This window comes from Scyliorhinus torazame, chromosome 10, assembly GCF_047496885.1.
Source record: "Scyliorhinus torazame isolate Kashiwa2021f chromosome 10, sScyTor2.1, whole genome shotgun sequence".
In the NCBI taxonomy this organism is placed as follows: domain Eukaryota; kingdom Metazoa; phylum Chordata; class Chondrichthyes; order Carcharhiniformes; family Scyliorhinidae; genus Scyliorhinus; species Scyliorhinus torazame.
In genome coordinates, this window is record NC_092716.1 from 54,899,982 (window position 1) to 54,921,431 (window position 21,450).

General features: G+C 42.6%; 1 long non-coding RNA gene across 1 annotated transcript; it reads left to right on the top strand.

Moving 5' to 3' along the window:
- The first annotated feature begins 6,102 nt into the window (after positions 1-6,102).
- LOC140430572 (uncharacterized) lies at positions 6,103-20,843 on the top strand. The gene is made up of 3 exons (XR_011949458.1): positions 6,103-6,187; positions 18,148-18,344; positions 18,432-20,843. It is a non-coding gene; the product is annotated as an uncharacterized lncRNA (long non-coding RNA).
- Positions 20,844-21,450: the final 607 nt, after the last annotated feature.

Genomic DNA, 21,450 nt, shown 5'->3' on the forward strand with positions numbered 1-21,450 from the left:
TCCATAAGAATTTCATAAATTACTAATTTATGCTATAGTTCTTTTGAATTATTTTAAAATGCTGGTGCTGGAATTTCAAATATTGTGCATCGGACTGGATTTCCAATGCTACAGTTTCCAACAATCTCAACCAGAAGAAAATTGCAACAATGAGCTGTTGGTGTTCACCAAGTCAGGAAATGAACTGCTTTAGTCATTTCAAAATGGCCAAAAAAATGAGACATCTTTAACTCCTTTACTGCCAAAGATGCCGTTTGACATTGTTGCCACAGTATTCCCTGATGCCGGGAACACATCAGATGATGCCAGGTGTGTAGAATGGGTGTACACTGCAGCAAAGTGACAAACCAATGGGAATCTGTAACGTATGACTTAATACAAGAGTAGCAGTGCCAGTTTCTTTTAGGATATTTGCATACTCTCTGTATGTACCTGAATCCCAGGTTTTCCTGATGTATCTGGAGGAGAAGCAGTGCTGCTTTCTGTTTGTCGAGCCAGTCAAACCAGAATGCCATTGGGTTAATGTGGCAAATGCAATAAAATTCTCATCAACTATGTCAAATGGCACTAGTTTTACAAGATTACATTTCATTCTACTTTCTTTGGGTTACCCATTTATCCAGCATTATCCACATGCACAACAATCAGCGAATCAACCTAATAACTATAATTCCATCGGGGGAAGGAATAAAATGTGGTTAAATAATGGAAGTATCTGTTGTAAATTGTGTACATGGTAAATTAATTAAAAGTCAGCTCTTCAACCATTTCCAACCTATTTCAACTTTAGAAAAATACAGGTATTAATGGAGCCGAAACAGCATCTTGTAGCAGTTATTAATAAAAGCTGAATATTAATGACAAGAATTATGAATAAAATTTGGTTCATAATTTCTGAACGACGCATATCACTGATCAAATATCTCGTGACAAGGTGGTGGTAATGGAGTTAAACCTGAGGAGTCAACTTATCGCCTTATCCCCAAATTCCCTGGAGCCCTTCTGTTCGTTGGTCCCAGCGTCTGCCTGAATGAGATAGGAATCCATGTATATAGGGGATCCTGGAAACTGCATAGGACAACAATGCTATTTTGTACAACCCACAGGAGGTAAAGCGTTTTTCAGAAGTTCCTAGCTCAGTAAAATCTGGTGACCAAGACTAGGAGACATGAAAAAAAGAGCAACAGTTTACATGAAATTAAGGATAACAGGAGTGCCTGCTCTGGTCTCTGCAAGAATAATGTGGGCCATTGATACTCTAGACTTCCCCCATTTATTATGACTGCATTTTGGTTGGGCTCATCTTTCTGTTGCTCAGGTAAGCCTCTGGGCTGCTCAATTTTATATCAGCGAACTGGATTAGAACACCTGATTCTGGTATGCAGCTCACCACCGTATGTTAATGAGGCCTGTCTTCCAAAGTGAACGGAACCTCAATTCTACAGCAGGTATTGGGGGGTGATCGGCTTGCTTCACTATCGGCTCCTTCTGTTCTTTGTGCACACTGCTGTCTGTTCAATGGATATAGAAATTTCAGCTCCCACAAAAGCCTACTTTTCACCTCACAAGTTATGACAATATTGGGCTGTATCCAGTCAAGTAAAGCATGTACTAGATGCAAAATTAAGTTCCTTCTCAATTGCCTACTAATGAGTCCCATCCCTGTACCTTGTAATATCTCCTACTGCACGGGTGTACACTATACTGACATGCTCGGTTTTCTCTGATGGAGAGTGTCCAATTAATGCCCATTTTGGCACAGTTTTATGGTAGACATTGTTCAAAACTCAACTTGCATAAGTGAGAGTCAGCACTGCAGTGGGATAATCCCACCAAATCCTCTTAGGCAAAAGGCCCACTTGTGACATTGTGTTTGAGTATAATTCCATAAGTCATCCTGTTCTTCTGTGATATTAACTGCATAACGTTAAACCAACGTTAAACCATCAAGACGGCCATTGTCAAGCCTGGGGGTCGGGTAAAAAAAACAAAACTTTTCAATGTACATTCTGGGCATCATGTGATAAAACTCACAAAGAAAAAGTTAAAAAGAGATCAGGGGGCAGCCTATTTGAGCTCAGAGCTCACAGAGCAGTTGGAAATTCAACATCTACTGAGGCCAAGTTTGATCACCTTGGGTTGCAAGAAACCAGGTTTTACACATCCATTGTTTAACTGTAATAACTGTTAGTTATTGATGCCTGAATAAGAAACTTGCATTTGGACAACACATTTGAGCTTGATTCACTGAGGGATAATTTACTTGAGATTAAGAGATTTCCTAACGCTTCTCAAATGTCCTTCTGTACCTTAATGTACCTTTTTGTGTTTCATGTATGAGGATATAGAGGATATAGTATATAACTCCAGTTTGGGAACCCCTGTCATAGGAAATTTGGTTCTCTAACCTAACACATTTTGTACTGAATTTACCCGTTTCACATTGCAGTATTAACGAATCATAACCAGATACAAAATGGCCATAACTTGCAGACTGTAGGAGGTGTTTTGGTCCCATCAAATCTATGCTTCCTTAAAAAAATCACTGAGATAAAGTATTATTTTCTTAACCTGCAACATTTAATAATCCAGTTTCTACTACTGAGATTATGTCACACTTGGCTTCAAAGTTGGGGCAGCACGGTAGCACAAGCGGATAGCACTGTGGCTTCACAGCGCCAGGGTTCCAGGTTCGATTCCCTGCTGGGTCGCTGTCTGTGCCGGGTCTGCACGTTCTCCCTGTGCCTGCGTGGGTTTCCTTTGGGTGCTCCGGTTTCCTCCCGCAGTCCAAAGGTGCAGGTTAGGTGGATTGGCCATGATAAATTGCCCTTAGTGACCAAAAAGGTTGGATGGGGTTGTTGGGTTGCAGGGAATGGGGTGGAAGTGGGGGCTTGAGTGGGTCGGTGCAGACTCGATGGGCCGAGTGGCCTCCTTCTGCACTGTATGTTCTATGTCTATGCCCTCTGAATGGTGACATTGCTGCATTATGAATTAGTAATGATGTCAAAAATCTTCCATCACACTCCCCAAAAATGGCAAAGTGGAGATTTCTAAAAAAAAATGCTTATGCATTTAACAGTGAACACCCCTAGTCTCTGTCTCATAGCTTGACTGTGCCACATGATTCAATTTCAATGGTTTTTGAAGTAATTTGGCCAACAGCATTCTATAACATCATTTTATTGCAGCAAAGCATATAGTTTTGAAAGGGAAATTTTCCAGAGCCATATAAAAAGCTGTCAGTCCGTGTTCTGAGGCTGCAACATCAGTTTGCATTTTATTTCTCAATGTGCTGTCCTCTAATATTTCAGAATCCGATCTGGTTACAGACTGGGTTAATGTATCTCGAATCGTTGGATAATTAACAGTCATGCAACAGTGTAAAACTAAACTAATACAAGATACCATCTCCTCAAGGTCGCACCTTTATTTACAGACGAATTGAAACAAACTTAAATTGCAAATATGTTAAAGAGAAACATTGCTTATTACAACTATTACTGCAACCATTTCACAATTATTAACTTCCTCTCCCAACATACAATTGATTATTTCGCTGCAGATGTGCCATTTATTATGTTGTGTTATTTATCTGCAATTGTAATTAGATAACTACACTACGGATTCAGACCGAAGACTCTCTATATGATGAAAATGTAACTTAAGACTCGTTCTAGCAACAGAAAACACCACTGTAGATATCAGTTTAAGCAGATTCATCTTCCACGCTTTGGATAAACCAGTCTGGGTCAAAAAAAGAATTACAGATGGTCAGAATAATAATTCAAATAAATTTGTTTTACATATATTCACTGTTCATTATAGAGTGTCATAAATCATTATTTACCCAGGCGATATGTATGGCCTCTGTTGCATTTCTTCTTTCTGCATGATTTAACCTAGGTCAGAAATCATGGAAAATAACCTTTAATATGTTCTAAATGACCAGTTTGTAAAATTCAAATTGCACAGACACACATGGTAAAACTGAGAATATTTTTGTAAGTGCAGTAATGTGGAAAGAGCATTTCACGAACTAAATTCAAAATGTGATAGTACAATGAACCCGTTGGCTTAGTCAGGGAAACAGACACAGCCCCATAGCAGCCACGGCAGCAGCTACAGTCTACACAAATAAGCATGTTGCACAATAAATACCAGTCATTGCTTTAATTAGGAATTCAATTGCAGTTGGAAACCACTTGCCTCCAGTGAGATTATACCATTTAACATTTCTATTAACATTTTTAATCGCTCTTCTTCATTTTAATTTACCCTGCTGTGTTTTCAGCAACACACGCAAAACCTCTTGTTTTCTCTTTTTAAAACATTAATTGTACAGGAAAACTGCTTTTTTTTTCAAGAAATGTAATGCGCGGATGTATTCATTGAACCTGTAATTCGCATATTTTCATGATGTGGTGGTGCCTTTAGCATAGGTGTGAAAAATATAACTCAATTAACAGGAGGAACAACTAAATTCAGACTACTTACTCAACCTTGGTTGGATTCACCAAGGCCAGGAAGCTAGGAAGAATTTAGAAGTACAATAAAATCAGTGGCCCACCTCAGACAGATAACATTAACATAGTTTACAAAATGGATTGAGATTTTGTTAATGTCAGCAAAAGCATAAACTTGAGACAAAAGCAGTGAAATAACTAAGATTAGTCAGGATAGTCATTTCAGGATTAGTCAGGATACCATTATTCTGCAGGGTTCTTTCGTTCAGAGAATAAGACGGTGCTGGAGTTTGACTGAATTTCAATACACTGCATAGTTTGGAAAATCAAACATAGATTCCATCTAACTTTAGATAAATTGCAGAGTCCTGAATTCCAATTTAGTGCACCATTTTCTCTTGAATGCAGACAGATTTGGAATTGGATTGTAAACAGATGTATAAATTGCACGCCCAATTCTCCCCTTGATCATGAAAAAGATTTGCCCTTGTCTGTCCATGACCAAACTTGATGTCCCAATTATTGACTGTGTCTCTCATGCATGCGGAGGTGTGAAAGGACAGCGGGAGAGTTCAGAGGTCAATCAGGGTCATTTTCACTTCTCGCCAACCACTAAAAATTACTTAACGATAAAATAACAACTTCAAAACAAAATACCATTGGTTGTATTGGGAAAGAAACTTTCTGATGACCTTGAAGAAAAAGGAACCATAGATCAAACCATCTTTTAGTCTTGTGAAGGTCACCAAAGCAGAGATTTGTATTTTAAATTTGAGAAAGAGAAATTAATTGGTCCTTGCTTTTTGAATTTAACACACCACAAAATAGGGACTTCTAGTATCTATGACCTTTCTAGATGGCAAAAGGTTCAAGATTTATGCAACATAATAGCTCTACATACACTCACACAAAATAATATAGCAAAGTGGAATTAATATTCAGCAAAAAATAAAGAAAATGAACAACTTAAAAAAAAACAACCAAAATAGGAAGGTGAAATAAATCTCAAACTTGCTTGGTTTAGTTAGGAATTCGTACAACATGTGACAGCATGTGACTTTTACTGTGTTTACATTCACAGATAACTCATCCTAACTGAATGTGGTATCAAAGCATTTACATTCATCTGTACTCCACCATTGAATGTCAGATGCTTTGAGATAACCAGCCCAGCAATTGTGCTGTTTCTCTCTCGGCAACAAGTGTACATAAATTCAGATCAGTCTATTTACATCGACTGATTCAAATCTTATTGTTTCGTGGTGACCTTTAAAGCAGAGTTCAGAGGTGGGAGTCGCAGGTTCACTTTTGCATGCAAATGCACCACAAATGCAAATTTTAAAACTGCAGTCTGAATTTGCATGCCCATATTTAAAAGAACTTATGTTTATGTCAAACCTGTCAGATGCCCAGGATGACCCAAACTGTGTGACAGCTCATAAACTACTTAGGATCTGCAGTCAATGTTGCAATTCAACGAAGCACACAGGGCAATTTTATGCATAGCAATATCCAACGAACAACAAGATTAATGACCAGATAAACTGTTTTAGTGACATTTAGTGCCAGACGATCCTTTATGTCCACCCAAGGGAGCAAATAGGGCCTCGGTTTGACTACTCATCTCTAAGATAGCACCTCCAAACTCTGCAGCATTCATTCAGTACTGCACTGAGTCAGCTCAGGTGTGTGTGCTATAGCTGAGTGACTATGCTATCCCTGAGGTGAGTGTGCTATCACGTAGGCGTGTGTGCTAGCCCTGAGGTGAGTCTGCTATTACTGAGGCGAGTGTGCGATTCCTGAGGCGAGTGTGCTATCACTGAGACCAGTGTGCGATCCCGGAGTGGGGGGGGTGTGCTATCACTGAGGTGAATGTGCTATCATTGAGGTAAGTGTGCTATCACTTCGGTGAGGTTGCTATCCCTGAGGTTAGTGTGCTATCACTGAGGCAAGTGTGCGATCCCTGAGGCCAGTGGGCTATCACTGAGGCCAGTGTGCTATCCCTGAGGCAAGTGTGCTATCACTGAGGCAAGTGTGCTATCACTGGGGTGAGTGTGCTATCACGGAGGTCAGTGTGCTATCACTGAGGTGAGTGTGCTATCACTGAGGTGAGTGCGTTATCCCTGAGGTGAGTGTGCTGTCCCTGAGGTGAGTGTGCTATCATTGAGGTGAGTGTGCTATCACGTAGGCGAGTGTGCTGGCCCTGAGGTGAGTCTGCTATTACTGAGGCCAGTGTGCGATCCCTGAGGCCAGTGTGCTATCACTGAGACCAGTGTGCGATCCCTGAGGGGGGGGGGGGGGTGCTATCACTGAGGTGAATGTGCTATCATTGAGGTCAGTGTACTATCACTTAGGCGAGTTTTCTATCCCTGAGGTGAGTGTGCTATCATTGAGGTAAGTGTGCTATCACTTAGGTGAGTTTGCTATCCCTGAGGTGAGTGCGCTATCCCTGAGGTGAGTGTGCTATCCCTGAGGCCAGTGAGCTATCACTGGGGAGAGTGTGCTATCACTGAGGCAAGTGTGCTATCACTGAGGTGAGTGAGCTCTCACTGAAGAGAGTGTGCTATCCCTGATGTGAGTGTGCTATCACTGAGGCAAGTGTACTATCACTGAGGTGAGTGTGCTATCACTGAGGCAAGTGTACTATCACTGAAGTGAGTGAGCTATCACTGAGGTAAGTGTGCTATCACTGAGGTGAGTGTGCTATCACTGAGGCCAGTTTCCTATCACTGAGGTGAGTGTGCTTTCCCTGATGATCACTGAGGGGAGTGTGCTATCTCTGAGGTGAATGTGCTACCCCCGAGGCAAGTGTGCTATGACTGAGGTTGAGTGTGTTCTCACTGAGGTGAGTGTGCTTTCCCTGAGGCAGGTATGCTATCCCTGAGGTCAGTGTGTTATTACTGAGGCCAGTGTGAAATCTTAAGGTGAGTGTGCAATCATTGAGCCAGTGTGCTATCACTGAGGCGAGTGTGCTATCACTGAGGTGGGTGTGCTATCACTGAGGCGAGTGTGCTATCACTGAGGCCAGCATGCTGGCACTGAGGTCAGTGTGCCATCACTGAGGTCAGTGTGTTATCACTGAGGTCAGTGTGTTATCACTGAGGCCACTATGCTGTCTGTAAGGAGAGTGTGCAATCATTGACCCTGTGTGCTATAACTGAGGTGAGTGTGCTATCACTGAGGCCAGTTTTCTATCACTGAGGTGTGTGTGCTATACCCGAGTGACTATGCTATCCCTGAGGTGAATGTGCTATCACTGAGGTGAGTGTGCTACCTTTGAGTTGAGTGTGCTATCACTGAGGTGAGCGTGCTATCACTGAGGTGAGCGTGCTATCACTGAGGTGAGCGTGCTACACTGAGGCAAGTGTGCTATCTCTAAGGCAAGTGTATAATCATTGAGCCAGTGTGCTATCACTGAGATTAGTGTGCTATCACTGAGGCCAGTTTGCTATTAGTAAGGTGAGTGTGCTATCACTGAGGTAAGTGTGCTATCACTGAGGCCAGTTTGCTATTACTAAGGTGAGTGTGCTCTCACTGAGGCCAGTGTGCTATCACTGAGGTGAGTGTGCTGTTCCTGAAGAGAGTGTGCTTTCACTGAGGTGAGTGTGCTATCACTGAGCAGACTGTACTGTCATTGAGGTGAGTGCGCTATCGCTGAGGTGAGTGTGCTATCGCTGAGTGACTATGCTATCGCTGAGGTGAATGTGCTATCATTGAGGTGAGTGTGCTATCTGTCATGTGAGAGTACCTTTAAGAAATGTGTGTTTATAAATGGGTGTGTATATAAATATCTGTAGTGAGAGTACCTTTAAGAAATGGGTGTTTACTACTGCAGTGATGTCAGAGAGTGGGTGGTGCTGGGCTGTCTGTCAGCTTTTAACTTTCGGTTTAGGCTGTTTGCTGCAGGGTGTGTTTTAGTTTCGTTTTCAGAACTGGATAGCTGCAGTCACAGCCAGAAGATGTATGAATCTCTTTCTATTATCTAAAGACTGTAAATCGATCCTGGTGATTTAAAACTAATAACAGTAGTGACTTTAACCTAATCTGCTTCTGGTAAAAGGTGTTTTAAGTCGTATGGATGTTGAAAGGAAAGCTTAAAGGATTACTTAGTGTTGTATTCTTTGGGTGTTGTATTTGAATTGATGGTTGCTAAGATGTTCACTATATGTTTTAAAAAGGTTAACTTGAGTTCATAGAAAAAACATTGTTTTGCTTTAAAAAATACTTTTCCATTTCTGCTCTACCATACCTGTAGAGCGAGCCATGTGCTCCCCATACCACAATCCATTAAAGGTTGTGGGTCAGGTGAACTCCATGCTACACTTTGGAGTTCTCTAAACCCTGGCCCATAACAAATTGGGGGCTCAATGGGGATAAAAGTCTATCTATTGGATTGGCTTAGTGAACTTAAAGACAGTGAGGGGTGAGCATATTGTGGTTGCTTTCCAGGTGTGGGATTCTAGTTTAAGTGGGGAGTGTGTTGTGGACAATGGCTCTTTCAGAGTCTATGAAATTTTTTGGGGTGGAAACGGTCACACGCAGTACCTTACGGACAGAGACTAAAAGCAGACTGTTAGATTTGGCAAAAACATTGCAGTTTACATTACCTGACAAAATACGAAAAGATTAGGTAATTATGGCGGTGGCTAAGCATTTAAAGTTGCCTGAGATACAGTTTGACTCATTGGAAATAGCAAAAATTCTGTTACGAATTAAATAAATGGAACATGAGAAAGAATTAAAGCAGCTTGAATATGAAAGAGAGAGAGAGGAAAAAGAAAAGGACAGAGAAGAAAGAAGAAAAGAAAGAATAGCCTAGCAGAACAAAAAGAAAGAGAAAGGGAGATACAGATCAGGGAAAAAGATAAAGAGAGAGAGTTTGAACTTCAGAAAATGGGCATAAAACATGACAGTCAGTTAAAATTGGCAGGCCTGAAGGAAAACGTACAGTTGGATGACAGTGATGAGGATACTGAGAAAGAGTGTCAAGGTCAAAGGCATGGTGGGAATTTATTTAAGTATGTCCAAGCATTGCCAGGGTTTGATGAGAAGGAGGTAGAAGCCTTTTTCATTTCATTTGAGAAAGTGGCTAAACAAATGAAATGGCCACAGGACATGTGGGTATTACTGATTCAAACAAAGCTGATAGGTAGGGCTAGTGAAGTATTTGCATCACTACCGGAGGAGGTAACTGGGACATGTGAGGAGGTGAAGAAATCCATCTTCGGTGCAGATGAACTAGTGCCTGAAGCTTACAGACAAAGGTTTAGAAATTTAACGAAAGAATTTGGTCAAACATACATGGAGTTTGAAAGGCTCAAACAGAATAATTTTGATAGGTGGATAAGGGCTTTGAAAATAGACCAAACATATGAAGCTCTCCGAGAAATTATACTTTTGGAGGAGTTTATTAATTCAATTCCTGATGTAGTGAGAACTCGTGGACGAACAGAGGGTTAAAACTGAGAGGTTAGCAGCAGAAATGGCAGATGATTATGAATTAGTTTGGTTTCCGACATCAGTTTCAGCCTGTGAGGGATAGAAACTGGGGACATGAGAAACACTGAAGTGGCAGAGGCACCGGTGATCTGATTGGAGAGAAGAAGGGGAGTGTACCTTAGATTAAAAAATAAATCCAGGAGGGTGGAAATGAAATGTTTTCACTGTAATAAACTAAGCCATGTAAATTCACAGTGTTGGTGGTTGAAGAAAAGCTGGGAAGGCTGATGTGGTAAAACAGGATAAGATAGTGGGGTTTGTTAAAGTGGTAAAGGAAAGCCCAAAGTGAAGCAAAGGAGGTGCACAAGATTGTACAGCCTGATCAAGAGGTGATTGATAAGGAGGTGCCAGATCTCTTTAAAGAATTTACTTGTGTGGGTAAAGTTTACTCATGTATCAAGAGGAGCAGATAAAGAAGTCACAATTTTAAGAGATACGGGAGCTAGCCAATCTTTAATGGTAAGAGATGAGGAATTGCGTAGCTTGGGAAGAATGTTGCCAGAAAAGGTGGTAATATGTGGAATTCAGGGTGAGAGGAGGAGTGTTCCATTATATAAGGTAAGGTTGGAAAGTCCAGTGAAGAGTGGTGAAGTGGTAGTAGGAGTAATAGAGAAACTATCTTGTCCAGGAATACAGTTTCCTGTATATCTTGGGTAATGATATAGCTGGATCGCAGGTGGGAATGATGCCTACTGTGGTTGATAAGCCAGTGGAAAATCAGACAACTGAAGTGTTGAAGGATGAATTTGCTGGGATTTCTTAGGATTCTGTAGTAAAAAGGTCACAAAGTCGCAGGTTAAGGCAAGAGGACAAATCAAAGAGTGAAGATGAAGTTGAAGTGCAATTATCAGAAACGATTTTTGATCAGATGGTTGAAAAAGAACAACAACAGGTGGAGGATGAGGCGGATACTTTTAGTTCAGGAAAATTGGCAGAGTTACAATAAAAAGAAATAGAAAAAAAACGGATGTATCAGAAAGCATACACGGAAGAGGAATCTGAGTGTATACCAGAGTGTTATTACCGTAAAAGTGATGTCTTGATTAAAAAATGGAGAGCTTTACATATGTAGGCGGATGAAAAGTGGGCAGACGTTCATCAAGTAGTATTGCCGGTAGGGTATAGAAAGGAGTTGCACATGAGGTACTAGTGGGAGGTCATTTGGGAATAAGGAAAACTCGAGCTAAAATACAAAAACCTTTTTATTCCCTGGACTACATAAAGATGTGGTTAAATGTTGTCAATCATGTCACACATGTCAAGTGATAGGGAAACCTCAAGCAGTGATAAAACCAGTGCCCTTAATACTCATTCCAGCATTTGAGGAACCTTTTACAAGGGTCCTAATTGATTGCTCAGGACCGCTTCCTAAAACAAAAAGTGGGAATTAATATCTTTTGACGATAATGGATGTGTCTACTAAGTTTCCAGAGGCCATTCCAGTGCGTAATATTACAGCTAAAAAGATTGTGGAGGAGTTACTTAAATTCTTTACTAGATATGGACTACCCACAGAAATACAATTGGATCAAGGATAACATTTTACCTCAAGGTTATTCAAATACGATATGGATAGCTCAGGAATAAAACAATTTAAATCAACTGCGTACCATCCAGAATCGCAGGGAGCGTTAGAAAGGTGGCATCAGATATTCGAGACAATGTTGAGGGTTTATTGTCAAGATTATCCAGAGGATTGGGATAAAGGAATTCTATTCATACTGTTTGCAATTAGGGATGCACCTAATGAGTCTACCAATATTCGTCCTTTTGAACTAATTTTTGTTCATGAGGTAAGAGGACCCACCTAAATTGATTGAGGAAAAATTGGTGAGTGAGAAATCGGAAATTACATTATTGGATTACGTGTCAAATTTTAGGGAACGATTAAATAGAGCAGGTGAATTGGCTAGACAACATTTAAAAGTTGCACAAAATGTGATGAATCGGGTCGTGGAGAAGAAATTCAAAGTTCCTAGTGTTGCCAGTGGTGATAAAGTTTTAGTATTGTTACCAGTGGTAGGTGAACCTTTAAAAGCTAGATTTTGTGGACCTTATCAGATTGAAAGGATATTAAGTGAGGTGAATTATGGTAAGAACACCAGATGGAAGGAAGACTCACCGAGTGTGTCATGTGAATATGCTTAAAAGGTACTTTGAAAGGGAAGGAGAGAAAAAGGAGGAGGTTTTAATGATTCTAACTCAAAGTGACAAACCAAATCCAGATGACTTGGAGTTTGACATACCTCAAATTAAATTGGAAAACGAGGATGTTCTTAAAAATTGGGATAAATTGTTGAGTTATCTTCCAGATTTCTTTTTTATTCTAAGGTACACTCCCCTTATTATCTCCAATCAGATCACCTTTGCCTCTACCACTTGAGTATTTATCATGTCCTTCAGGACTGACCTGAAAGAGTTGTTGATATCACATGGGCAAGTTTGTGGAGATAAATTGGGAAGTACTAAAATGGCTATACAGTGCAGTGCAGGGCCTTCGGCCCTCGATGTTGTGCCGACCTGTGAAACCACTCGAAAGCCCATTTACACTATTCTTTTATCGTCCATATGTCTATCCAATGACCATTTGGATACCCTTAGTGTTGGCGAGTCCACTACTGTTGCAGGCAGGGCATTCCACACCCTTACTACTCGCTGAGTAAAGAGTAAAGAACCTACCTCTGACGTCTGTCTTATATCGATCTCCCCTCAATTAAAGCTATATCCCCTCGTGCTGGACATCACCATCCGAGGAAAAAGGCTTAACCTTGTTCTCTCCAACGAAAACAGCCTCAAGTCCCTCAGCCTTTCCTCATAAGATCTTCCCTCCATACCAGGCAACATTCTGGTAAATCTCCTCTGCACCCTTTCCAATGCTTCCACATCCTTCCTATAATGCGGTGACCAGAATTGCACGCAATACTCCAAATGCGGCCGCACCAGAGTTTTGTACAGCTGCAACATGACCTCATGGCTCCGAAACTCAATCCCTCTCCCAATAAAAGCTAGCACACCGTACGCCTTCTTAACAACCCTCTCAACCTGAGTGGCAACTTTCAGGGGTCTATGTACATGGACACCGAGATCTCTCTGCTCATCTACACTGCCAAGAATCTTACCATTAGCCCAGTACTCTGTCTTCCTGTTATTCCTTCCAAAATGAATCACCTCACACTTTTCTGCATTAAACTCCATTTGCCACCTCTCAGCCCAGCGCTGCAGCTTATCTATGTCCCTCTGTAACTTGTAACATCCTTCCGCACTGTCCACAACTCCACCGACTTTAGTGTCATCTGCAAATTTACTCACCCATCCTTCTACGCCCTCCTCCAGGTCATTTATAAAAATGACAAACAGCAGTGGCCCCAAAACAGATCCTTGTGGTACACCACTAGTAACTGGACTCCAGTCTGAACACTTCCCATCAACCACCACCCTTTGTCTTCTTCCAGTTAGCCAATTTCTGATCCAAACTGCTAAATCTCCCTGAATCCCATGTTTCCGTATTTTCCGTACATGATGTAGATGTGGGAAATGCTGTTCCAATCAAACAACATACATAGAGACTTAACCCTTTAAAATTGGCACAGGTTAACAAAGAGATTGAGAGTATGCTTAAAAATGGCATAATTGAAGTGGGTTGCAGCCAATGGAGCTCACCCATAGTGATGGTACCAAAACCAAACGGTACCCAACAGTTGTGTGTGGACTATAGAAAAGTTAATGCAGTTACAAGAACGGACTCTTATCCTATCCCACGTTTGGAGGATTGTTTTGAGAAAGTGGGACAATCAGCTTTTATTTCTAAACTGGATTTACTTAAAGGTTACTGGCAGGTACCTTTGTCTGAATGGGTAAAATTGATTTCAGCTTTTGTTACTCCAGATGGTACAGACCAATTCAAAGTTATGCCATTTGGCATGAAAATGCCCCAGCCACATTTCAACGGTTAACTAACAAATTTGTTTCAGGATTACCCAATTGTACGGTATACATCGACGATCTGGTAATTTTCAGCCAGACATGGAAAGAACATTTAAAACATCTGATGGAGTTATTCGATCGACTTCATAAGGCGGGTTTGCTGATAAACCTTGCCAAAAGTGAATTTGGAAACGCCCAAGTCGCTTTCCTTGGCCATACAATTGGACAGGGTCGAATGGTCACACGGGATGTGAATCCAACAGTTATTGAGGAGTTTTCAATACCCTCGAGACAAAGGGAAATTAATCTCTCTCTGTTATCTAAAGACTGTAAATCGATCCTGGTGATTTAAAACTAATAAAAGTCATGACTTTAACCTGGTGTGCTTATGGTAAAAGGTATTTTAAGTTGTATGGATGTTAAAAGGAAAGCTTAAAGGATTACTCAGTGTTGTATTCTTTGGGGGTTGTATTTGAATTGATGGTTGCTAAGATGTTCACTGTATGTTTTAAAAAGGTTAACTTGAGTTCATAGAATAAACATTGTTTTGCTTTAAAAAATACTTTTCCATTTCTGCTGTACCACACCTGTAGAGTGCGCCGTGTGCTCCCCATCCACAATCTATTTAAAGTTGTGGGTCAGGTGAACTCCATGCAACACTTTGGGGTTCTCTAAACCCTGGCCAATAACATATCATTGAGGTGTGTGATGCTATCACTGAATTGAGTGTGCTATCATTGAGGTGAGTGTGCTATCACTGAGGTCAGTGTACTGTCACTGAGGTCAGTTGCTATCACTGAGTGACTCTGCTATCGCTGAGGTGAATGTGCTATCATTGAGGTGAGTGTGCTATCATTGAGGTGAGTGAGCTATCACTGAGGTGAGTGTGCTATCATTGAGGTGAGTGAGCTATCACTGAGGCCAGTGTGCTATCAATGAGATGAGTGTGCTATACTTGAGGTCAGTGTGCTATAAGTGAGGTGTGTGTGCTATCACTGATGTGAGTGTGCTACACTGAAGTGGGTGTGCTGTCACTGAGGCCAGTGTGCTATCACTGAGGTGAGTGTCCTATCACTGAGTGACTATGCTGTCGCTGAGATGAATGTGCTACCGTTGAGGTGAGGTCAGTGTGCTATAAGTGAGGTGTGTCTGCTATCACTGATGTGAGTGTGCTACACTGAAGTGGGTGTGCTGTCACTGAGGCCAGTGTGCTATCACTGAGGTGAGTGTCCTATCACTGAGGCTAGTGTGCTATACTTGAGGTCAGTGTGCTATAAGTGAGGTGAGTGTGCTATCACTGATGTGAGTGTGCTACACTGAAGTGGGTGTGCTGTCACTGAGGCCAGTGTACTATCACTGAGGTGAGTGTCCTATCACTGAGTGACTATCGCTGAGATGAATGTGCTACCGTTGAGGTGAGGTGAATGTGCTATAATTGAGGTTAGTGTGCTGTCACTGAGATGAATGCGCAATCACTGTGGAGAATGTGCTATCACTGGGGTGAGTGCACTATCACTGTGGGAGTGTACTATCACTGACTGAGTATTCTATCCCGGAGTCAAGTGTGCTATCACTGAGGTGAGTGCTATCCCTGAGGTGAGTGTGCTATCATTGAGGTGAGTGTGCTATCATTGAGGTGAGTGTACTATCACTGAGGTAAGTGTGCTATCACTGGGGTGAGTGTACTGTAACTGACTGAGTGTGCTATCCTTATGCTACCCCTGACTCAAGTGTGCTATCACTGTGGTGAGTGTGCTATCACTTAGACATATGTACTATCACTGAGGTGAGTGTGCTGTCCCTTAGGAGAGTGTGCTATTACTGAGGAGACTGTTATGTCACTGAGGTGAGTGTGCTATCACTGAGTGACTATGCTATCCCTGAGGCCAGTGTGCTATCAGTGTGGCCAGTGTGCTATCAGTGTGACCAGTGTGCTAACATTGAGGTCAGTGTGCTATCACGGTGGTGAGTGTGCTAACACTGAGGTGAGTGTGCTATCTCTGAGGTGAGTGTGCTATAACTGAGGCCAGTGTGCTATCACTGAGATGAGTTCGCTATCTCTGAAGTGTGTGTGCTATCACTGAGATGAGTGTGCTATCTCTGATGTGAGTGTGCTATCACTGAGGTGAGTGTGCTGTCCCTTAGGTGAGTGTGCTGTCCCTGAGGCCAGTGTGCTATCACTGGGGTGAGTGTGCTATCACCGAGGTGAGTGCGCTATCACTGTGGTGAGTGTACTATCACTGACTGAGTGTGCTATCCCTGAGTATGCTATCCCTGACTCAAGTGCGCTATCACTGAGGTGAGTGTACTATCCCTGAGGTCAGTGTGCAATCACTGAGGTGAGTGTGCTATCATTGAGGTGAGTGTGCTATCACTGAGGTGAGTGTGCTATCACTGAGGTGAGTGTGCTATCACTGAGGTGAGTGTGCTATCACTGAGGTGAGTGTGCTATCACTGAGGTCAGTGTGCTATCACTGAGGTCAGTGTGCTATCACTGAGGTCAGTGTGCTGTCACTGAGGTCAGTGTGCTATCACTGAGGTGAGTGTGCTATCTTTGAGGTCAGTGTGCTATCACTGAGGCAAGTGTGCTATCACTGAGGTGAGTGATCACTGATGTGAGTGTGCTATCACTGAGGAGAGTGTGCCATCTTTGAGGTCAGTGTGCTATCACTGAGGTGAGTATGCTTTCACTGAGGTGAGTGTGCTAACCCTGAGGTGAGTGTGCTATCACTGAGATAAGTGAGTTGAGTGTGCTATCATTGACATGATTGTGTTATTCCTGAGGCCAGTGTGCTATCACTGAGATAAGTGTGCTACACTGAGGTGAGTGTGCTGTCATTGAGGTGAGCGTGCTATTACCGAGACCAATGTGCTATCACTGAGATGAGTGTCCTTTCGCTGAAGTCAGTGTGCTCTCACTGAGGAGTGTGCTCTCACTTAGGTGAGTGCGCTATCCCTGAGGTCAGTGTGCTATCCCTGAGGTCAGTGTGCTGTCACTGAGATAAGTGTGCTATCACTGAGGTCAGTATACTATCCCTGAGGTGAGTGTGCTACACTGAGCTGAGTGTGCTTTGCCTGAGTTGAGTGTGCTATCACTGAGATGTGTGCTACACTGAGGTGAGTGTGCTATCACTTGAGGTGAGTGTGCTATCGCTGAGGCCAGTGTGTTATTCCTGAGGCCAGTGTGCTATCACTGAGATAAGTGTGCTATCACTGAGATAAGTGTGCTATCACTGAGGCAAGTGTGCAATCACTGATTTGAGTGTGCTATCACTGAGGTCAGTATGCTATCCCTGAGGTGAGTGTGCTACACTGAGCTGAGTGTGCTTTGCCTGAGTTGAGTGTGCTACCATTGAGATGTGTGCTACACTGAGGTGAGTGTGCTATCACTAAGGGGAGTGTGCTATCACTTGAGGTGAGTGTGCTATCGCTGAGGCCAGTGTGTTATTCCTGAGGCCAGTGTGCTATCACTGAGGCAAGTGTGCTACCGCTGAAGTGAGTCGGCTATCACTGAGGTCAGTGTTCTATCACTGAATGTGCTATCAAGTAGCCCGTGCTGATGCCAGTTTTTAACCATAAGTGTGTGTATGTGTCATTACCATGGCCGGTTTGGCTCAGTTTGCTTGGTTCCATTCCCCTACCAGCTGAGGTTATTCATGAAGGCCCCATCTTCTCAACCTTGTCCCTTGCCTGAGGTGTGGAGACCTTCAGGTTAAATCAGCGCCAGTCAGCTCTCCCTCTCAAAAGGAAAAACAGTCTATGGTTATCTGGAACTATGGTGACTTTATCTTACCTTTACCAGCATCTCAACTTCAGTATTTAAAAGGACAATCCAAACAGGCAATTGGAAAGACTTTTGTTATCTGTCAGTGAAAAGCAAATGTTTCAATGGAGACCAGAGAGGAAAGCAGCTGCCCCTGCACAGACCTCCCAGAATCTGCTGCGAAGGTTAACAGCAATGCCACACTCATGGTCCCAGTGGCAGTGGCACATTCTGGGATATCTTGATACTCCTATCATCCCAATCCTCTCACCCTGCCTTCTCAAACGTACTCCAAAACCTCACTCCGAACACATCATGCATACATTGCTTTTGTCTGTGCATTTCCTCTTATCCCCATCTATTCATCCACCACTGGCACTCGTCCTCAATTTAAAACAATACCATGGCCTCTTCCTCATCATCACCAATATTGCCCATCCATTGAATAAACACATGGCATTACCCTCAGTCACTAGTCTTTTCTTTCCCTTCATGCAGGAGCAGAGAGCACAGAATGCCTGCGCGAGGTAAAGAACTGAACATGACCCATCACCCATCGTGCAATCACCAGCTATAGAGGTAGAGGCACAGGGCTTCAATGGATGAGCAGTCTTCACTGTCAGAGATGAGGATCTCCCAGCTACCTGGTGACAGTATTCAATACAGCATTCACTGATTTTAACTTGACATCAACAGTGAGTGAAATATAACCATGTTAATATTGATAACTCCCATCTTTCTTACCTTGACAATATCTATTCATGGTCTTTTATCTCCCACAGGGCCTTTATGTATCCAGAGGAAGTGGTGAGGTCTCTGTTGATGATTTCTCAGAGAAAACAATCTTTCTGAATGTGCATCATCACAGGACTCATCCAGAATTTGCACCAGCTCAGATACTCACCATTCTGTGTGACAGCTTAGTGAGATCATTCAGTTTTCATATTCAAGTGTACATGCGCAGATAGTTGAGTCAGGTACAGCAGTGAGGAGTCGATGTTGGAGGACACAGGTCTCTCCAAACTCTTCCCCAAAAGACACTGATGCTATTCCCTGAGGGCGAATAAGTTAATCATTCAGGAGTAACAGAGATTGTGCATTCCAATTGCAGACAGATTTCAGAAATCTGCATCGAGAATGAGTGGATTCCTGTCACAAGCCATTGTGATGATGTCTTCCTCCATGGATGGAGGAGTCAAATACATGCAACATCAAGGCAGCAATCAACCAAGTGCATGCAGGCCTTTGACAAGAGCTTGCGGGCTCTGGATGCCACCTTAAATAGGATGACTGATACTTTAGCCTTGACCTTGCACCATTCCACTGATCTGCATTACAGTGTGCTTCAGCAAGATAGCAGGGAGGAGTGACTGGGCAATGAGTGAACTGATGACAAAAGGAAACATGGAAGTGAGACTTTGCTCAAAATACTTTGACTTCTCACTTATTGCAGCCCCCAGCTCCCCACTCCTAGTCACTATGAACCCTGCTGCCTCGTGGCTCAAGGACCAGCTTTGCTCCTGCACAGCTGTAGATGGAACAGTTTCTGATCAAGTGCACATTGGCTTCAAAACTCTGGGATCATAGGTCAAGAGGATCTCAACAATCAGAGCGGCCTATTCCTAGCTGAACAGCACAGCGCTTGCACCACATAGATGAGCTAGGAAAAGGAAGAGTGAAGAATGAAAGATTTGCCACTTCTGCGAAAAGATCATTGACCTGAAACTTTAACTCTTATGTCTTCTTCCACAGATGCTGCCTGACCTGCTGACTATTTCTAGCACCTTCTGTTTTTATATCAGGTTTCCAATATTGTGGTAGTTTCCATGTTTTTTGACGAGTGAAGAATTGTTGTTGCACATGGAAATGGTATACATTATTAGATTGTTATATTTCCTTTCCTCATTTTGGAGCATATAAATAATATAATATTGCACCACTTCCTGTGTTGCCCTCTCTTGCTGGCTGGTTGACAAGCTGGTTTTTCACTTTTTGATGATGAATAGGAAGACCAGACCCAATGGGGGCAGGGGGATGATGGTGGTGTGCTATGATAGGGATACTTGCTTTGTGCTAGTGGCATTGGAGTTAGGGAGAGGGCAAAATTGGGTTGAGTTTGTGAGATGGGCACAAGAATGAAACCAAGGTGAAACTTGCAATAAGCAGTGCCTCTCAGGTAGCAGCATGTGATGCTGTTAGTGTATTGTTCTTGTCACATTCTAATATCTCCTGATCCTCCTCCTCCTCCAGCTTCTTGGAATCCATTGATGTAACTCTGAGTTCTGCACTTTGGTCCGATTGTGGTTCCACATCTCACTGCTGGGTAATATTGTTTAGAGTGCATGCAGCACACCACAACCATTTTGGATCCCCTGGCTAGTATGTACTGAAGGGCACTTCTCTATACCAACAGGGACATGAAGCGCATCTCAAACTGTCTGTTTGATCACACTTCCGATGGTCATCTAATATTGATTGTATTGCTCCTGGATTGTTTTTTCTGAGAGATATCATCAGCCACATTTTTCAGTGGATACCCATTGTTTCTGAGTAGCTTGCCAGTAACTCTGCTTGCAGCTGCAAACATGTTTGGGAAGGTGGCCTGCTGCAGATTGAAAGCATCATGACAACTTCACGGCAATTTTGTGCACACTTGTATTTTTTCTCTTTGTACACCAGCTGCCCATTAATGGAGTAAAAACATCTGGATGATCATTGGATACCCGAATTGCCAATTGTGTGCAGTCAATCATGCCCCACACTTGTGGGAAGCCTTGACAGGCCTGCAAAGCCAGGTGCGTGCTCAATCTGACATCCTTACACTGCAGACAAAGAGGACAACATTGGTAGCCCTGGAAAATAAACCATTAATCATGTGTAGTTGAGTGCTACTGATGAGAGGATTCTGCAATATTTCTGGGAGAAACCTGGGTAAAAGCCCCACATATCAACCTGAGCCTCCTGAGACACCGGTGTTCAAGGCATAATGAGGAAACTTATGCTTGACCTGTGGGTCCTATGGATGGGACTTTCCAACCCCGCTCGCCACCAGGATTGTCCGCTCCTGCCAAACATCAATGGACGTTTGGCTGGGCCGCCAAATCTCCCACAGTGGGTCGTGCCATGACGGGACCGGAAAATCCCACCCTACGTGCCTGGTGTGATTTCTCAGCTCATCATTGCCAATTTTTCAGGTTGTAACTAGGCCTCCCCCCCCCCCCCCCCCCCCCCCCCCCCCCACCCATGGTGCAGAGTAAAAGCCAAGCTACAGGAATCAATATGAGGCTGAATTAATCAATATTCATTCCAGTTCAAAGAAGAAGGCGTAGATTCTAAATTTCCTGCTTCACATTTTTCAAGATTCTGTCAATAGTCAAAAACATTGGTCTTCAAGCAAGTTAACGTTAAACCAAAATCCACAAAGGGAGAGCGACCAAAGTGAGTCCTAATTTCAGTTTACATCAAGTTTACATTGACTGTGTCACAAGCTGGCCTTGGGTTAGCAGCAAATACAAATTTAGCACAGGCACCAGCAGTTAGTTATCTGTCAAATACATCAGACCGTGATTTCAGGAACAGTGGCAGGTTGTCAACTGAACTTGGGTCATTGCTATCATTGTTTTATTTCCAAATAAAGATCAAGCTGCTAATCGATAATCTTAATTTACACGGAACGTATCAACTTCTTCGACAATAATTTTACTGCTGCAAGAAAACAAATCTTAAAAACACACGAGTTTGCTGTTCATCAGACCAAGTTCTTGACAGTTAACTATTTTATATAAACAACATGAAATGTAA